General features: G+C 47.9%; 12 non-coding genes across 12 annotated transcripts; all 12 read left to right on the top strand.

Annotated features, from left to right (window-relative positions):
- The first annotated feature begins 488 nt into the window (after positions 1-488).
- LOC142704645 (U2 spliceosomal RNA) lies at positions 489-679 on the top strand. The gene has a single exon (XR_012868073.1). It is a non-coding gene; the product is annotated as a U2 spliceosomal RNA (small nuclear RNA).
- A 1300-nt stretch (positions 680-1979) lies between these two features.
- Positions 1980-2170, top strand: LOC142704644 (U2 spliceosomal RNA). Its single transcript, XR_012868072.1, has one exon. It is a non-coding gene; the product is annotated as a U2 spliceosomal RNA (small nuclear RNA).
- Positions 2171-3441: 1271 nt separating this feature from the next.
- On the top strand, positions 3442-3632 carry LOC142704643 (U2 spliceosomal RNA). Its single transcript, XR_012868071.1, has one exon. It is a non-coding gene; the product is annotated as a U2 spliceosomal RNA (small nuclear RNA).
- A 1288-nt stretch (positions 3633-4920) lies between these two features.
- Positions 4921-5111, top strand: LOC142704642 (U2 spliceosomal RNA). The gene has a single exon (XR_012868070.1). It is a non-coding gene; the product is annotated as a U2 spliceosomal RNA (small nuclear RNA).
- A 1288-nt stretch (positions 5112-6399) lies between these two features.
- On the top strand, positions 6400-6590 carry LOC142704628 (U2 spliceosomal RNA). The gene has a single exon (XR_012868058.1). It is a non-coding gene; the product is annotated as a U2 spliceosomal RNA (small nuclear RNA).
- Positions 6591-7869: 1279 nt separating this feature from the next.
- Positions 7870-8060, top strand: LOC142704641 (U2 spliceosomal RNA). Its single transcript, XR_012868069.1, has one exon. It is a non-coding gene; the product is annotated as a U2 spliceosomal RNA (small nuclear RNA).
- A 1296-nt stretch (positions 8061-9356) lies between these two features.
- Positions 9357-9547, top strand: LOC142704639 (U2 spliceosomal RNA). The gene has a single exon (XR_012868068.1). It is a non-coding gene; the product is annotated as a U2 spliceosomal RNA (small nuclear RNA).
- A 1296-nt stretch (positions 9548-10843) lies between these two features.
- LOC142704626 (U2 spliceosomal RNA) lies at positions 10844-11034 on the top strand. The gene has a single exon (XR_012868056.1). It is a non-coding gene; the product is annotated as a U2 spliceosomal RNA (small nuclear RNA).
- A 1282-nt stretch (positions 11035-12316) lies between these two features.
- LOC142704637 (U2 spliceosomal RNA) lies at positions 12317-12507 on the top strand. The gene has a single exon (XR_012868066.1). It is a non-coding gene; the product is annotated as a U2 spliceosomal RNA (small nuclear RNA).
- Positions 12508-13788: 1281 nt separating this feature from the next.
- LOC142704636 (U2 spliceosomal RNA) lies at positions 13789-13979 on the top strand. Its single transcript, XR_012868065.1, has one exon. It is a non-coding gene; the product is annotated as a U2 spliceosomal RNA (small nuclear RNA).
- A 1293-nt stretch (positions 13980-15272) lies between these two features.
- On the top strand, positions 15273-15463 carry LOC142704635 (U2 spliceosomal RNA). Its single transcript, XR_012868064.1, has one exon. It is a non-coding gene; the product is annotated as a U2 spliceosomal RNA (small nuclear RNA).
- Positions 15464-16755: 1292 nt separating this feature from the next.
- LOC142704634 (U2 spliceosomal RNA) lies at positions 16756-16946 on the top strand. Its single transcript, XR_012868063.1, has one exon. It is a non-coding gene; the product is annotated as a U2 spliceosomal RNA (small nuclear RNA).
- Positions 16947-17006: the final 60 nt, after the last annotated feature.

The following is a 17006-nucleotide window of genomic DNA, read 5'->3' as shown; positions in this document are numbered from 1 at the left end:
ATAAAGTTCAGACGGAACTTTGCACGTGTCATAGTGGAGCCCTCAGGATTCCAGAGCCAGCTTTCTGACATCATAATGGGGCCTCAGAGATAAAAGCCTGGGCCCAGGCAGTGTTGGTCAGTGCTGCTCAGCAGGCAGCACTGGACTGGACTGGATTACAGCTGATACAAGGTGTGAAGGAACAAGGGGTGGCTGTGGGCATGCACTTGCTGCCGCTGCCAGTGTTTATCTGCATGGCAGCAGGGCATTTGGGCGTTGCCAGGAAGGCGTTTTTATGTAGATTCCTCCTCTTTCAGCACTGCATTGTGGTGCAAGCAAAAGAAACAAATCCTGTCTGGCTTCCTCTCCGGCCTTTATTCACCTCCCGTGTAGCTGTGAGTGTGTGAGCCTGCAGGGCCCCATGGAATTGCCTAGAAGTAGGCTGAATCGCTGCAAGGGCTGAACAGCAGTATCGGGCAGGCTCGGGCAACGCGCGGCCCGTTCGGGTTATCGCTTCTCGGCCTTTTGGCTAAGATCAAGTGTAGTATCTGTTCTTATCAGTTTAATATCTGATACGTCCCCTATCTGGGGACCATATATTAAATGGATTTTTAGAACAGGGAGATGGAAATAGAGCTTGCTCTGTCCACTCCACGCATTGACCTGGTATTGCAGTATTTCCAGGACCGGTGCACCCTTTCCTTATGTGTTGACTAAAAGCAGATTCCAAAAGTGTTTTTTGTCTTTGCTATTGTTTCTGTCTTTCTGAAGGGATCTCCCCTTTTAATCCCATTATTTCAACACCTGTTGGACAATGCATGAGTGATAATGAGCTCATTGATTAAATGCAATTAATGAATAGATTGCCACCTCTTGTTGTGTGTCGTCTGTGTTTCTGTGTTTCCGGCATTTCACATTGGAACACCTCATTCACCTTCCTTGTCTTCTCTCCGCCCTCCCTTTTAGGTAAGTTAAAGAGCTGCACCTGAGCCAGCCACTGATTGATTGATTGATTGATTGATTGATTGATTGATTGATTGATTGATTGATTGATTGATTGATGCAGCACAACAGTCAAATAGTGGAGTGGAGTAGGGGAACAGCAAACAGCCAATAAAGCAGCCCGCCCGCTCGCCTGCCCGCCACAATGGACCTACCTGTGTACACTAGATGGATGTGATGGAATGTACTGTCGTCCCTACATTTCAAGAAGAAGTAAGAATTGCAGTTGCAACAAAGCCTTGCTTGCCTACAAAGAGAGCAGCAATTTGGATTTGTTACTATGTTACCTAGAAGAATAACAAACTGTGCAAGGATGGAGGTTGTAGGAGCAAGGAGAAGTTGTCTGTAAAGTTGGTGGATGCCTATTTTCCATTTTGCAGTCCCTTGTCTCCCTCTTGTGGCCTCCTGGAGGCAACTAGCTGTGCAAAAAAAAGACAGCCTGGCGGCCGGCTGTTGCAGTGTTGCCCTCTCAGGCAACACTGAGTGACTGACTGAGCCTCACCGTCTTATATAAAGTTCAGACGGTACTTTGCACGTGTCATAGTGGAGCCCTCAGGATTCCAGAGCCAGCTTTCTGACATCATAATGGGGCCTCAGAGATAAAAGCCTGGGCCCAGGCAGTGTTGGTCAGTGCTGCTCAGCAGGCAGCACTGGACTGGACTGGATTACAGCTGATACAAGGTGTGAAGGAACAAGGGGTGGCTGTGGGCATGCACTTGCTGCCGCTGCCAGTGTTTATCTGCATGGCAGCAGGGCATTTGGGCGTTGCCAGGAAGGCGTTTTTATGTAGATTCCTCCTCTTTCAGCACTGCATTGTGGTGCAAGCAAAAGAAGCAAATCCTGTCTGGCTTCCTCTCCGGCCTTTATTCACCTCCCGTGTAGCTGTGAGTGTGTGAGCCTGCAGGGCCCCATGGAATTGCCTAGAAGTAGGCTGAATCGCTGCAAGGGCTGAACAGCAGTATCGGGCAGGCTCGGGCAACGCGCGGCCCGTTCGGGTTATCGCTTCTCGGCCTTTTGGCTAAGATCAAGTGTAGTATCTGTTCTTATCAGTTTAATATCTGATACGTCCCCTATCTGGGGACCATATATTAAATGGATTTTTAGAACAGGGAGATGGAAATAGAGCTTGCTCTGTCCACTCCACGCATTGACCTGGTATTGCAGTATTTCCAGGACCGGTGCACCCTTTCCTTATGTGTTGACTAAAAGCAGATTCCAAAAGTGTTTTTGTCTTTGCTATTGTTTCTGTCTTTCTGAAGGGATCTCCCCTTTTAATCCCATTATTTCAACACCTGTTGGACAATGCATGAGTGATAATGAGCTCATTGATTAAATGCAATTAATGAATAGATTGCCACCTCTTGTTGTGTGTCGTCTGTGTTTCTGTGTTTCCGGCATTTCACATTGGAACACCTCATTCACCTTCCTTGTCTTCTCTCCGCCCTCCCTTTTAGGTAAGTTAAAGAGCTGCACCTGAGACAGCCACTGATTGATTGATTGATTGATTGATTGATTGATTGATGCAGCACAACAGTCAAATAGTGGAGTGGAGTAGGGGAACAGCAAACAGCCAATAAAGCAGCCCGCCCGCTCGCCTGCCCGCCACAATGGACCTACCTGTGTACACTAGATGGATGTGATGGAATGTACTGTCGTCCCTACATTTCAAGAAGAAGTAAGAATTGCAGTTGCAACAAAGCCTTGCTTGCCTACAAAGAGAGCAGCAATTTGGATTTGTTACTATGTTACCTAGAAGAATAACAAACTGTGCAAGGATGGAGGTTGTAGGAGCAAGGAGAAGTTGTCTGTAAAGTTGGTGGATGCCTATTTTCCATTTTGCAGTCCCTTGTCTCCCTCTTGTGGCCTCCTGGAGGCAACTAGCTGTGCAAAAAAAAGACAGCCTGGCGGCCGGCTGTTGCAGTGTTGCCCTCTCAGGCAACACTGAGTGACTGACTGAGCCTCACCGTCTTATATAAAGTTCAGACGGAACTTTGCACGTGTCATAGTGGAGCCCTCAGGATTCCAGAGCCAGCTTTCTGACATCATAATGGGGCCTCAGAGATAAAAGCCTGGGCCCAGGCAGTGTTGGTCAGTGCTGCTCAGCAGGCAGCACTGGACTGGACTGGATTACAGCTGATACAAGGTGTGAAGGAACAAGGGGTGGCTGTGGGCATGCACTTGCTGCCGCTGCCAGTGTTTATCTGCATGGCAGCAGGGCATTTGGGCGTTGCCAGGAAGGCGTTTTTATGTAGATTCCTCCTCTTTCAGCACTGCATTGTGGTGCAAGCAAAAGAAGCAAATCCTGTCTGGCTTCCTCTCCGGCCTTTATTCACCTCCCGTGTAGCTGTGAGTGTGTGAGCCTGCAGGGCCCCATGGAATTGCCTAGAAGTAGGCTGAATCGCTGCAAGGGCTGAACAGCAGTATCGGGCAGGCTCGGGCAACGCGCGGCCCGTTCGGGTTATCGCTTCTCGGCCTTTTGGCTAAGATCAAGTGTAGTATCTGTTCTTATCAGTTTAATATCTGATACGTCCCCTATCTGGGGACCATATATTAAATGGATTTTTAGAACAGGGAGATGGAAATAGAGCTTGCTCTGTCCACTCCACGCATTGACCTGGTATTGCAGTATTTCCAGGACCGGTGCACCCTTTCCTTATGTGTTGACTAAAAGCAGATTCCAAAAGTGTTTTTTGTCTTTGCTATTGTTTCTGTCTTTCTGAAGGGATCTCCCCTTTTAATCCCATTATTTCAACACCTGTTGGACAATGCATGAGTGATAATGAGCTCATTGATTAAATGCAATTAATGAATAGATTGCCACCTCTTGTTGTGTGTCGTCTGTGTTTCTGTGTTTCCGGCATTTCACATTGGAACACCTCATTCACCTTCCTTGTCTTCTCTCCGCCCTCCCTTTTAGGTAAGTTAAAGAGCTGCACCTGAGCCAGCCACTGATTGATTGATTGATTGATTGATTGATTGATTGATTGATTGATTGATTGATGCAGCACAACAGTCAAATAGTGGAGTGGAGTAGGGGAACAGCAAACAGCCAATAAAGCAGCCCGCCCGCTCGCCTGCCCGCCACAATGGACCTACCTGTGTACACTAGATGGATGTGATGGAATGTACTGTCGTCCCTACATTTCAAGAAGAAGTAAGAATTGCAGTTGCAACAAAGCCTTGCTTGCCTACAAAGAGAGCAGCAATTTGGATTTGTTACTATGTTACCTAGAAGAATAACAAACTGTGCAAGGATGGAGGTTGTAGGAGCAAGGAGAAGTTGTCTGTAAAGTTGGTGGATGCCTATTTTCCATTTTGCAGTCCCTTGTCTCCCTCTTGTGGCCTCCTGGAGGCAACTAGCTGTGCAAAAAAAAGACAGCCTGGCGGCCGGCTGTTGCAGTGTTGCCCTCTCAGGCAACACTGAGTGACTGACTGAGCCTCACCGTCTTATATAAAGTTCAGACGGAACTTTGCACGTGTCATAGTGGAGCCCTCAGGATTCCAGAGCCAGCTTTCTGACATCATAATGGGGCCTCAGAGATAAAAGCCTGGGCCCAGGCAGTGTTGGTCAGTGCTGCTCAGCAGGCAGCACTGGACTGGACTGGATTACAGCTGATACAAGGTGTGAAGGAACAAGGGGTGGCTGTGGGCATGCACTTGCTGCCGCTGCCAGTGTTTATCTGCATGGCAGCAGGGCATTTGGGCGTTGCCAGGAAGGCGTTTTTATGTAGATTCCTCCTCTTTCAGCACTGCATTGTGGTGCAAGCAAAAGAAGCAAATCCTGTCTGGCTTCCTCTCCGGCCTTTATTCACCTCCCGTGTAGCTGTGAGTGTGTGAGCCTGCAGGGCCCCATGGAATTGCCTAGAAGTAGGCTGAATCGCTGCAAGGGCTGAACAGCAGTATCGGGCAGGCTCGGGCAACGCGCGGCCCGTTCGGGTTATCGCTTCTCGGCCTTTTGGCTAAGATCAAGTGTAGTATCTGTTCTTATCAGTTTAATATCTGATACGTCCCCTATCTGGGGACCATATATTAAATGGATTTTTAGAACAGGGAGATGGAAATAGAGCTTGCTCTGTCCACTCCACGCATTGACCTGGTATTGCAGTATTTCCAGGACCGGTGCACCCTTTCCTTATGTGTTGACTAAAAGCAGATTCCAAAAGTGTTTTTTGTCTTTGCTATTGTTTCTGTCTTTCTGAAGGGATCTCCCCTTTTAATCCCATTATTTCAACACCTGTTGGACAATGCATGAGTGATAATGAGCTCATTGATTAAATGCAATTAATGAATAGATTGCCACCTCTTGTTGTGTGTCGTCTGTGTTTCTGTGTTTCCGGCATTTCACATTGGAACACCTCATTCACCTTCCTTGTCTTCTCTCCGCCCTCCCTTTTAGGTAAGTTAAAGAGCTGCACCTGAGCCAGCCACTGATTGATTGATTGATTGATTGATTGATTGATTGATTGATTGATTGATTGATGCAGCACAACAGTCAAATAGTGGAGTGGAGTAGGGGAACAGCAAACAGCCAATAAAGCAGCCCGCCCGCTCGCCTGCCCGCCACAATGGACCTACCTGTGTACACTAGATGGATGTGATGGAATGTACTGTCGTCCCTACATTTCAAGAAGAAGTAAGAATTGCAGTTGCAACAAAGCCTTGCTTGCCTACAAAGAGAGCAGCAATTTGGATTTGTTACTATGTTACCTAGAAGAATAACAAACTGTGCAAGGATTGAGGTTGTAGGAGCAAGGAGAAGTTGTCTGTAAAGTTGGTGGATGCCTATTTTCCATTTTGCAGTCCCTTGTCTCCCTCTTGTGGCCTCCTGGAGGCAACTAGCTGTGCAAAAAAAAGACAGCCTGGCGGCCGGCTGTTGCAGTGTTGCCCTCTCAGGCAACACTGAGTGACTGACTGAGCCTCACCGTCTTATATAAAGTTCAGACGGAACTTTGCACGTGTCATAGTGGAGCCCTCACGATTCCAGAGCCAGCTTTCTGACATCATAATGGGGCCTCAGAGATAAAAGCCTGGGCCCAGGCAGTGTTGGTCAGTGCTGCTCAGCAGGCAGCACTGGACTGGACTGGATTACAGCTGATACAAGGTGTGAAGGAACAAGGGGTGGCTGTGGGCATGCACTTGCTGCCGCTGCCAGTGTTTATCTGCATGGCAGCAGGGCATTTGGGCGTTGCCAGGAAGGCGTTTTTATGTAGATTCCTCCTCTTTCAGCACTGCATTGTGGTGCAAGCAAAAGAAGCAAATCCTGTCTGGCTTCCTCTCCGGCCTTTATTCACCTCCCGTGTAGCTGTGAGTGTGTGAGCCTGCAGGGCCCCATGGAATTGCCTAGAAGTAGGCTGAATCGCTGCAAGGGCTGAACAGCAGTATCGGGCAGGCTCGGGCAACGCGCGGCCCGTTCGGGTTATCGCTTCTCGGCCTTTTGGCTAAGATCAAGTGTAGTATCTGTTCTTATCAGTTTAATATCTGATACGTCCCCTACCTGGGGACCATATATTAAATGGATTTTTAGAACAGGGAGATGGAAATAGAGCTTGCTCTGTCCACTCCACGCATTGACCTGGTATTGCAGTATTTCCAGGACCGGTGCACCCTTTCCTTATGTGTTGACTAAAAGCAGATTCCAAAAGTGTTTTTTGTCTTTGCTATTGTTTCTGTCTTTCTGAAGGGATCTCCCCTTTTAATCCCATTATTTCAACACCTGTTGGACAATGCATGAGTGATAATGAGCTCATTGATTAAATGCAATTAATGAATAGATTGCCACCTCTTGTTGTGTGTCGTCTGTGTTTCTGTGTTTCCGGCATTTCACATTGGAACACCTCATTCACCTTCCTTGTCTTCTCTCCGCCCTCCCTTTTAGGTAAGTTAAAGAGCTGCACCTGAGCCAGCCACTGATTGATTGATTGATTGATTGATTGATTGATTGATTGATTGATTGATGCAGCACAACAGTCAAATAGTGGAGTGGAGTAGGGGAACAGCAAACAGCCAATAAAGCAGCCCGCCCGCTCGCCTGCCCGCCACAATGGACCTACCTGTGTACACTAGATGGATGTGATGGAATGTACTGTCGTCCCTACATTTCAAGAAGAAGTAAGAATTGCAGTTGCAACAAAGCCTTGCTTGCCTACAAAGAGAGCAGCAATTTGGATTTGTTACTATGTTACCTAGAAGAATAACAAACTGTGCAAGGATGGAGGTTGTAGGAGCAAGGAGAAGTTGTCTGTAAAGTTGGTGGATGCCTATTTTCCATTTTGCAGTCCCTTGTCTCCCTCTTGTGGCCTCCTGGAGGCAACTAGCTGTGCAAAAAAAAGACAGCCTGGCGGCCGGCTGTTGCAGTGATGCCCTCTCAGGCAACACTGAGTGACTGACTGAGCCTCACCGTCTTATATAAAGTTCAGACGGAACTTTGCACGTGTCATAGTGGAGCCCTCAGGATTCCAGAGCCAGCTTTCTGACATCATAATGGGGCCTCAGAGATAAAAGCCTGGGCCCAGGCAGTGTTGGTCAGTGCTGCTCAGCAGGCAGCACTGGACTGGATTACAGCTGATACAAGGTGTGAAGGAACAAGGGGTGGCTGTGGGCATGCACTTGCTGCCGCTGCCAGTGTTTATCTGCATGGCAGCAGGGCATTTGGGCGTTGCCAGGAAGGCGTTTTTATGTAGATTCCTCCTCTTTCAGCACTGCATTGTGGTGCAAGCAAAAGAAGCAAATCCTGTCTGGCTTCCTCTCCGGCCTTTATTCACCTCCCGTGTAGCTGTGAGTGTGTGAGCCTGCAGGGCCCCATGGAATTGCCTAGAAGTAGGCTGAATCGCTGCAAGGGCTGAACAGCAGTATCGGGCAGGCTCGGGCAACGCGCGGCCCGTTCGGGTTATCGCTTCTCGGCCTTTTGGCTAAGATCAAGTGTAGTATCTGTTCTTATCAGTTTAATATCTGATACGTCCCCTATCTGGGGACCATATATTAAATGGATTTTTAGAACAGGGAGATGGAAATAGAGCTTGCTCTGTCCACTCCACGCATTGACCTGGTATTGCAGTATTTCCAGGACCGGTGCACCCTTTCCTTATGTGTTGACTAAAAGCAGATTCCAAAAGTGTTTTTTGTCTTTGCTATTGTTTCTGTCTTTCTGAAGGGATCTCCCCTTTTAATCCCATTATTTCAACACCTGTTGGACAATGCATGAGTGATAATGAGCTCATTGATTAAATGCAATTAATGAATAGATTGCCACCTCTTGTTGTGTGTCGTCTGTGTTTCTGTGTTTCCGGCATTTCACATTGGAACACCTCATTCACCTTCCTTGTCTTCTCTCCGCCCTCCCTTTTAGGTAAGTTAAAGAGCTGCACCTGAGCCAGCCACTGATTGATTGATTGATTGATTGATTGATTGATTGATTGATTGATTGATTGATTGATTGATGCAGCACAACAGTCAAATAGTGGAGTGGAGTAGGGGAACAGCAAACAGCCAATAAAGCAGCCCGCCCGCTCGCCTGCCCGCCACAATGGACCTACCTGTGTACACTAGATGGATGTGATGGAATGTACTGTCGTCCCTACATTTCAAGAAGAAGTAAGAATTGCAGTTGCAACAAAGCCTTGCTTGCCTACAAAGAGAGCAGCAATTTGGATTTGTTACTATGTTACCTAGAAGAATAACAAACTGTGCAAGGATGGAGGTTGTAGGAGCAAGGAGAAGTTGTCTGTAAAGTTGGTGGATGCCTATTTTCCATTTTGCAGTCCCTTGTCTCCCTCTTGTGGCCTCCTGGAGGCAACTAGCTGTGCAAAAAAAAGACAGCCTGGCGGCCGGCTGTTGCAGTGTTGCCCTCTCAGGCAACACTGAGTGACTGACTGAGCCTCACCGTCTTATATAAAGTTCAGACGGAACTTTGCACGTGTCATAGTGGAGCCCTCAGGATTCCAGAGCCAGCTTTCTGACATCATAATGGGGCCTCAGAGATAAAAGCCTGGGCCCAGGCAGTGTTGGTCAGTGCTGCTCAGCAGGCAGCACTGGACTGGACTGGATTACAGCTGATACAAGGTGTGAAGGAACAAGGGGTGGCTGTGGGCATGCACTTGCTGCCGCTGCCAGTGTTTATCTGCATGGCAGCAGGGCATTTGGGCGTTGCCAGGAAGGCGTTTTTATGTAGATTCCTCCTCTTTCAGCACTGCATTGTGGTGCAAGCAAAAGAAGCAAATCCTGTCTGGCTTCCTCTCCGGCCTTTATTCACCTCCCGTGTAGCTGTGAGTGTGTGAGCCTGCAGGGCCCCATGGAATTGCCTAGAAGTAGGCTGAATCGCTGCAAGGGCTGAACAGCAGTATCGGGCAGGCTCGGGCAACGCGCGGCCCGTTCGGGTTATCGCTTCTCGGCCTTTTGGCTAAGATCAAGTGTAGTATCTGTTCTTATCAGTTTAATATCTGATACGTCCCCTATCTGGGGACCATATATTAAATGGATTTTTAGAACAGGGAGATGGAAATAGAGCTTGCTCTGTCCACTCCACGCATTGACCTGGTATTGCAGTATTTCCAGGACCGGTGCACCCTTTCCTTATGTGTTGACTAAAAGCAGATTCCAAAAGTGTTTTTTGTCTTTGCTATTGTTTCTGTCTTTCTGAAGGGATCTCCCCTTTTAATCCCATTATTTCAACACCTGTTGGACAATGCATGAGTGATAATGAGCTCATTGATTAAATGCAATTAATGAATAGATTGCCACCTCTTGTTGTGTGTCGTCTGTGTTTCTGTGTTTCCGGCATTTCACATTGGAACACCTCATTCACCTTCCTTGTCTTCTCTCCGCCCTCCCTTTTAGGTAAGTTAAAGAGCTGCACCTGAGCCAGCCACTGATTGATTGATTGATTGATTGATTGATTGATTGATTGATTGATTGATTGATTGATTGATGCAGCACAACAGTCAAATAGTGGAGTGGAGTAGGGGAACAGCAAACAGCCAATAAAGCAGCCCGCCCGCTCGCCTGCCCGCCACAATGGACCTACCTGTGTACACTAGATGGATGTGATGGAATGTACTGTCGTCCCTACATTTCAAGAAGAAGTAAGAATTGCAGTTGCAACAAAGCCTTGCTTGCCTACAAAGAGAGCAGCAATTTGGATTTGTTACTATGTTACCTAGAAGAATAACAAACTGTGCAAGGATTGAGGTTGTAGGAGCAAGGAGAAGTTGTCTGTAAAGTTGGTGGATGCCTATTTTCCATTTTGCAGTCCCTTGTCTCCCTCTTGTGGCCTCCTGGAGGCAACTAGCTGTGCAAAAAAAAGACAGCCTGGCGGCCGGCTGTTGCAGTGTTGCCCTCTCAGGCAACACTGAGTGACTGACTGAGCCTCACCGTCTTATATAAAGTTCAGACGGAACTTTGCACGTGTCATAGTGGAGCCCTCACGATTCCAGAGCCAGCTTTCTGACATCATAATGGGGCCTCAGAGATAAAAGCCTGGGCCCAGGCAGTGTTGGTCAGTGCTGCTCAGCAGGCAGCACTGGACTGGACTGGATTACAGCTGATACAAGGTGTGAAGGAACAAGGGGTGGCTGTGGGCATGCACTTGCTGCCGCTGCCAGTGTTTATCTGCATGGCAGCAGGGCATTTGGGCGTTGCCAGGAAGGCGTTTTTATGTAGATTCCTCCTCTTTCAGCACTGCATTGTGGTGCAAGCAAAAGAAGCAAATCCTGTCTGGCTTCCTCTCCGGCCTTTATTCACCTCCCGTGTAGCTGTGAGTGTGTGAGCCTGCAGGGCCCCATGGAATTGCCTAGAAGTAGGCTGAATCGCTGCAAGGGCTGAACAGCAGTATCGGGCAGGCTCGGGCAACGCGCGGCCCGTTCGGGTTATCGCTTCTCGGCCTTTTGGCTAAGATCAAGTGTAGTATCTGTTCTTATCAGTTTAATATCTGATACGTCCCCTACCTGGGGACCATATATTAAATGGATTTTTAGAACAGGGAGATGGAAATAGAGCTTGCTCTGTCCACTCCACGCATTGACCTGGTATTGCAGTATTTCCAGGACCGGTGCACCCTTTCCTTATGTGTTGACTAAAAGCAGATTCCAAAAGTGTTTTTTGTCTTTGCTATTGTTTCTGTCTTTCTGAAGGGATCTCCCCTTTTAATCCCATTATTTCAACACCTGTTGGACAATGCATGAGTGATAATGAGCTCATTGATTAAATGCAATTAATGAATAGATTGCCACCTCTTGTTGTGTGTCGTCTGTGTTTCTGTGTTTCCGGCATTTCACATTGGAACACCTCATTCACCTTCCTTGTCTTCTCTCCGCCCTCCCTTTTAGGTAAGTTAAAGAGCTGCACCTGAGCCAGCCACTGATTGATTGATTGATTGATTGATTGATTGATTGATTGATTGATGCAGCACAACAGTCAAATAGTGGAGTGGAGTAGGGGAACAGCAAACAGCCAATAAAGCAGCCCGCCCGCTCGCCTGCCCGCCACAATGGACCTACCTGTGTACACTAGATGGATGTGATGGAATGTACTGTCGTCCCTACATTTCAAGAAGAAGTAAGAATTGCAGTTGCAACAAAGCCTTGCTTGCCTACAAAGAGAGCAGCAATTTGGATTTGTTACTATGTTACCTAGAAGAATAACAAACTGTGCAAGGATGGAGGTTGTAGGAGCAAGGAGAAGTTGTCTGTAAAGTTGGTGGATGCCTATTTTCCATTTTGCAGTCCCTTGTCTCCCTCTTGTGGCCTCCTGGAGGCAACTAGCTGTGCAAAAAAAAGACAGCCTGGCGGCCGGCTGTTGCAGTGATGCCCTCTCAGGCAACACTGAGTGACTGACTGAGCCTCACCGTCTTATATAAAGTTCAGACGGAACTTTGCACGTGTCATAGTGGAGCCCTCAGGATTCCAGAGCCAGCTTTCTGACATCATAATGGGGCCTCAGAGATAAAAGCCTGGGCCCAGGCAGTGTTGGTCAGTGCTGCTCAGCAGGCAGCACTGGACTGGATTACAGCTGATACAAGGTGTGAAGGAACAAGGGGTGGCTGTGGGCATGCACTTGCTGCCGCTGCCAGTGTTTATCTGCATGGCAGCAGGGCATTTGGGCGTTGCCAGGAAGGCGTTTTTATGTAGATTCCTCCTCTTTCAGCACTGCATTGTGGTGCAAGCAAAAGAAGCAAATCCTGTCTGGCTTCCTCTCCGGCCTTTATTCACCTCCCGTGTAGCTGTGAGTGTGTGAGCTGTGAGCCTGCAGGGCCCCATGGAATTGCCTAGAAGTAGGCTGAATCGCTGCAAGGGCTGAACAGCAGTATCGGGCAGGCTCGGGCAACGCGCGGCCCGTTCGGGTTATCGCTTCTCGGCCTTTTGGCTAAGATCAAGTGTAGTATCTGTTCTTATCAGTTTAATATCTGATACGTCCCCTATCTGGGGACCATATATTAAATGGATTTTTAGAACAGGGAGATGGAAATAGAGCTTGCTCTGTCCACTCCACGCATTGACCTGGTATTGCAGTATTTCCAGGACCGGTGCACCCTTTCCTTATGTGTTGACTAAAAGCAGATTCCAAAAGTGTTTTTTGTCTTTGCTATTGTTTCTGTCTTTCTGAAGGGATCTCCCCTTTTAATCCCATTATTTCAACACCTGTTGGACAATGCATGAGTGATAATGAGCTCATTGATTAAATGCAATTAATGAATAGATTGCCACCTCTTGTTGTGTGTCGTCTGTGTTTCTGTGTTTCCGGCATTTCACATTGGAACACCTCATTCACCTTCCTTGTCTTCTCTCCGCCCTCCCTTTTAGGTAAGTTAAAGAGCTGCACCTGAGCCAGCCACTTGATTGATTGATTGATTGATTGATTGATTGATTGATTGATTGATGCAGCACAACAGTCAAATAGTGGAGTGGAGTAGGGGAACAGCAAACAGCCAATAAAGCAGCCCGCCCGCTCGCCTGCCCGCCACAATGGACCTACCTGTGTACACTAGATGGATGTGATGGAATGTACTGTCGTCCCTACATTTCAAGAAGAAGTAAGAATTGCAGTTGCAACAAAGCCTTGCTTGCCTACAAAGAGAGCAGCAATTTGGATTTGTTACTATGTTACCTAGAAGAATAACAAACTGTGCAAGGATGGAGGTTGTAGGAGCAAGGAGAAGTTGTCTGTAAAGTTGGTGGATGCCTATTTTCCATTTTGCAGTCCCTTGTCTCCCTCTTGTGGCCTCCTGGAGGCAACTAGCTGTGCAAAAAAAAGACAGCCTGGCGGCCGGCTGTTGCAGTGTTGCCCTCTCAGGCAACACTGAGTGACTGACTGAGCCTCACCGTCTTATATAAAGTTCAGACGGAACTTTGCACGTGTCATAGTGGAGCCCTCAGGATTCCAGAGCCAGCTTTCTGACATCATAATGGGGCCTCAGAGATAAAAGCCTAGGCCCAGGCAGTGTTGGTCAGTGCTGCTCAGCAGGCAGCACTGGACTGGACTGGATTACAGCTGATACAAGGTGTGAAGGAACAAGGGGTGGCTGTGGGCATGCACTTGCTGCCGCTGCCAGTGTTTATCTGCATGGCAGCAGGGCATTTGGGCGTTGCCAGGAAGGCGTTTTTATGTAGATTCCTCCTCTTTCAGCACTGCATTGTGGTGCAAGCAAAAGAAGCAAATCCTGTCTGGCTTCCTCTCCGGCCTTTATTCACCTCCCGTGTAGCTGTGAGTGTGTGAGCCTGCAGGGCCCCATGGAATTGCCTAGAAGTAGGCTGAATCGCTGCAAGGGCTGAACAGCAGTATCGGGCAGGCTCGGGCAACGCGCGGCCCGTTCGGGTTATCGCTTCTCGGCCTTTTGGCTAAGATCAAGTGTAGTATCTGTTCTTATCAGTTTAATATCTGATACGTCCCCTATCTGGGGACCATATATTAAATGGATTTTTAGAACAGGGAGATGGAAATAGAGCTTGCTCTGTCCACTCCACGCATTGACCTGGTATTGCAGTATTTCCAGGACCGGTGCACCCTTTCCTTATGTGTTGACTAAAAGCAGATTCCAAAAGTGTTTTTTGTCTTTGCTATTGTTTCTGTCTTTCTGAAGGGATCTCCCCTTTTAATCCCATTATTTCAACACCTGTTGGACAATGCATGAGTGATAATGAGCTCATTGATTAAATGCAATTAATGAATAGATTGCCACCTCTTGTTGTGTGTCGTCTGTGTTTCTGTGTTTCCGGCATTTCACATTGGAACACCTCATTCACCTTCCTTGTCTTCTCTCCGCCCTCCCTTTTAGGTAAGTTAAAGAGCTGCACCTGAGCCAGCCACTGATTGATTGATTGATTGATTGATTGATTGATTGATTGATTGATTGATTGATTGATGCAGCACAACAGTCAAATAGTGGAGTGGAGTAGGGGAACAGCAAACAGCCAATAAAGCAGCCCGCCCGCTCGCCTGCCCGCCACAATGGACCTACCTGTGTACACTAGATGGATGTGATGGAATGTACTGTCGTCCCTACATTTCAAGAAGAAGTAAGAATTGCAGTTGCAACAAAGCCTTGCTTGCCTACAAAGAGAGCAGCAATTTGGATTTGTTACTATGTTACCTAGAAGAATAACAAACTGTGCAAGGATGGAGGTTGTAGGAGCAAGGAGAAGTTGTCTGTAAAGTTGGTGGATGCCTATTTTCCATTTTGCAGTCCCTTGTCTCCCTCTTGTGGCCTCCTGGAGGCAACTAGCTGTGCAAAAAAAAAGACAGCCTGGCGGCCGGCTGTTGCAGTGTTGCCCTCTCAGGCAACACTGAGTGACTGACTGAGCCTCACCGTCTTATATAAAGTTCAGACGGAACTTTGCACGTGTCATAGTGGAGCCCTCAGGATTCCAGAGCCAGCTTTCTGACATCATAATGGGGCCTCAGAGATAAAAGCCTGGGCCCAGGCAGTGTTGGTCAGTGCTGCTCAGCAGGCAGCACTGGACTGGACTGGATTACAGCTGATACAAGGTGTGAAGGAACAAGGGGTGGCTGTGGGCATGCACTTGCTGCCGCTGCCAGTGTTTATCTGCATGGCAGCAGGGCATTTGGGCGTTGCCAGGAAGGCGTTTTTATGTAGATTCCTCCTCTTTCAGCACTGCATTGTGGTGCAAGCAAAAGAAGCAAATCCTGTCTGGCTTCCTCTCCGGCCTTTATTCACCTCCCGTGTAGCTGTGAGTGTGTGAGCCTGCAGGGCCCCATGGAATTGCCTAGAAGTAGGCTGAATCGCTGCAAGGGCTGAACAGCAGTATCGGGCAGGCTCGGGCAACGCGCGGCCCGTTCGGGTTATCGCTTCTCGGCCTTTTGGCTAAGATCAAGTGTAGTATCTGTTCTTATCAGTTTAATATCTGATACGTCCCCTATCTGGGGACCATATATTAAATGGATTTTTAGAACAGGGAGATGGAAATAGAGCTTGCTCTGTCCACTCCACGCATTGACCTGGTATTGCAGTATTTCCAGGACCGGTGCACCCTTTCCTTATGTGTTGACTAAAAGCAGATTCCAAAAGTGTTTTTTGTCTTTGCTATTGTTTCTGTCTTTCTGAAGGGATCTCCCCTTTTAATCCCATTATTTCAACACCTGTTGGACAATGCATGAGTGATAATGAGCTCATTGATTAAATGCAATTAATGAATAGATTGCCACCTCTTGTTGTGTGTCGTCTGTGTTTCTGTGTTTCCGGCATTTCACATTGGAACACCTCATTCACCTTCCTTGTCTTCTCTCCGCCCTCCCTTTTAGGTAAGTTAAAGAGCTGCACCTGAGCCAGCCACTGATTGATTGATTGATTGATTGATTGATTGATTGATTGATTGATTGATTGATTGATGCAGCACAACAGTCAAATAGTGGAGTGGAGTAGGGGAACAGCAAACAGCCAATAAAGCAGCCCGCCCGCTCGCCTGCCCGCCACAATGGACCTACCTGTGTACACTAGATGGATGTGATGGAATGTACTGTCGTCCCTACATTTCAAGAAGAAGTAAGAATTGCAGTTGCAACAAAGCCTTGCTTGCCTACAAAGAGAGCAGCAATTTGGATTTGTTACTATGTTACCTAGAAGAATAACAAACTGTGCAAGGATGGAGGTTGTAGGAGCAAGGAGAAGTTGTCTGTAAAGTTGGTGGATGCCTATTTTCCATTTTGCAGTCCCTTGTCTCCCTCTTGTGGCCTCCTGGAGGCAACTAGCTGTGCAAAAAAAAGACAGCCTGGCGGCCGGCTGTTGCAGTGTTGCCCTCTCAGGCAACACTGAGTGACTGACTGAGCCTCACCGTCTTATATAAAGTTCAGACGGAACTTTGCACGTGTCATAGTGGAGCCCTCAGGATTCCAGAGCCAGCTTTCTGACATCATAATGGGGCCTCAGAGATAAAAGCCTGGGCCCAGGCAGTGTTGGTCAGTGCTGCTCAGCAGGCAGCACTGGACTGGACTGGATTACAGCTGATACAAGGTGTGAAGGAACAAGGGGTGGCTGTGGGCATGCACTTGCTGCCGCTGCCAGTGTTTATCTGCATGGCAGCAGGGCATTTGGGCGTTGCCAGGAAGGCGTTTTTATGTAGATTCCTCCTCTTTCAGCACTGCATTGTGGTGCAAGCAAAAGAAGCAAATCCTGTCTGGCTTCCTCTCCGGCCTTTATTCACCTCCCGTGTAGCTGTGAGTGTGTGAGCCTGCAGGGCCCCATGGAATTGCCTAGAAGTAGGCTGAATCGCTGCAAGGGCTGAACAGCAGTATCGGGCAGGCTCGGGCAACGCGCGGCCCGTTCGGGTTATCGCTTCTCGGCCTTTTGGCTAAGATCAAGTGTAGTATCTGTTCTTATCAGTTTAATATCTGATACGTCCCCTATCTGGGGACCATATATTAAATGGATTTTTAGAACAGGGAGATGGAAATAGAGCTTGCTCTGTCCACTCCACGCATTGACCTGGTATTGCAGTATTTCCAGGACCGGTGCACCCTTTCCTTATGTGTTGACTAAAAGCAGATTCCAAAAGTGTTTTTTGTCTTTGCTATTGTTTCTG

This window comes from Rhinoderma darwinii, unplaced genomic scaffold (assembly GCF_050947455.1).
Source record: "Rhinoderma darwinii isolate aRhiDar2 unplaced genomic scaffold, aRhiDar2.hap1 Scaffold_3361, whole genome shotgun sequence".
Taxonomy (NCBI): Eukaryota; Metazoa; Chordata; class Amphibia; order Anura; family Rhinodermatidae; genus Rhinoderma; species Rhinoderma darwinii.
This window is presented reverse-complemented; position numbering and strand designations above follow the sequence as displayed.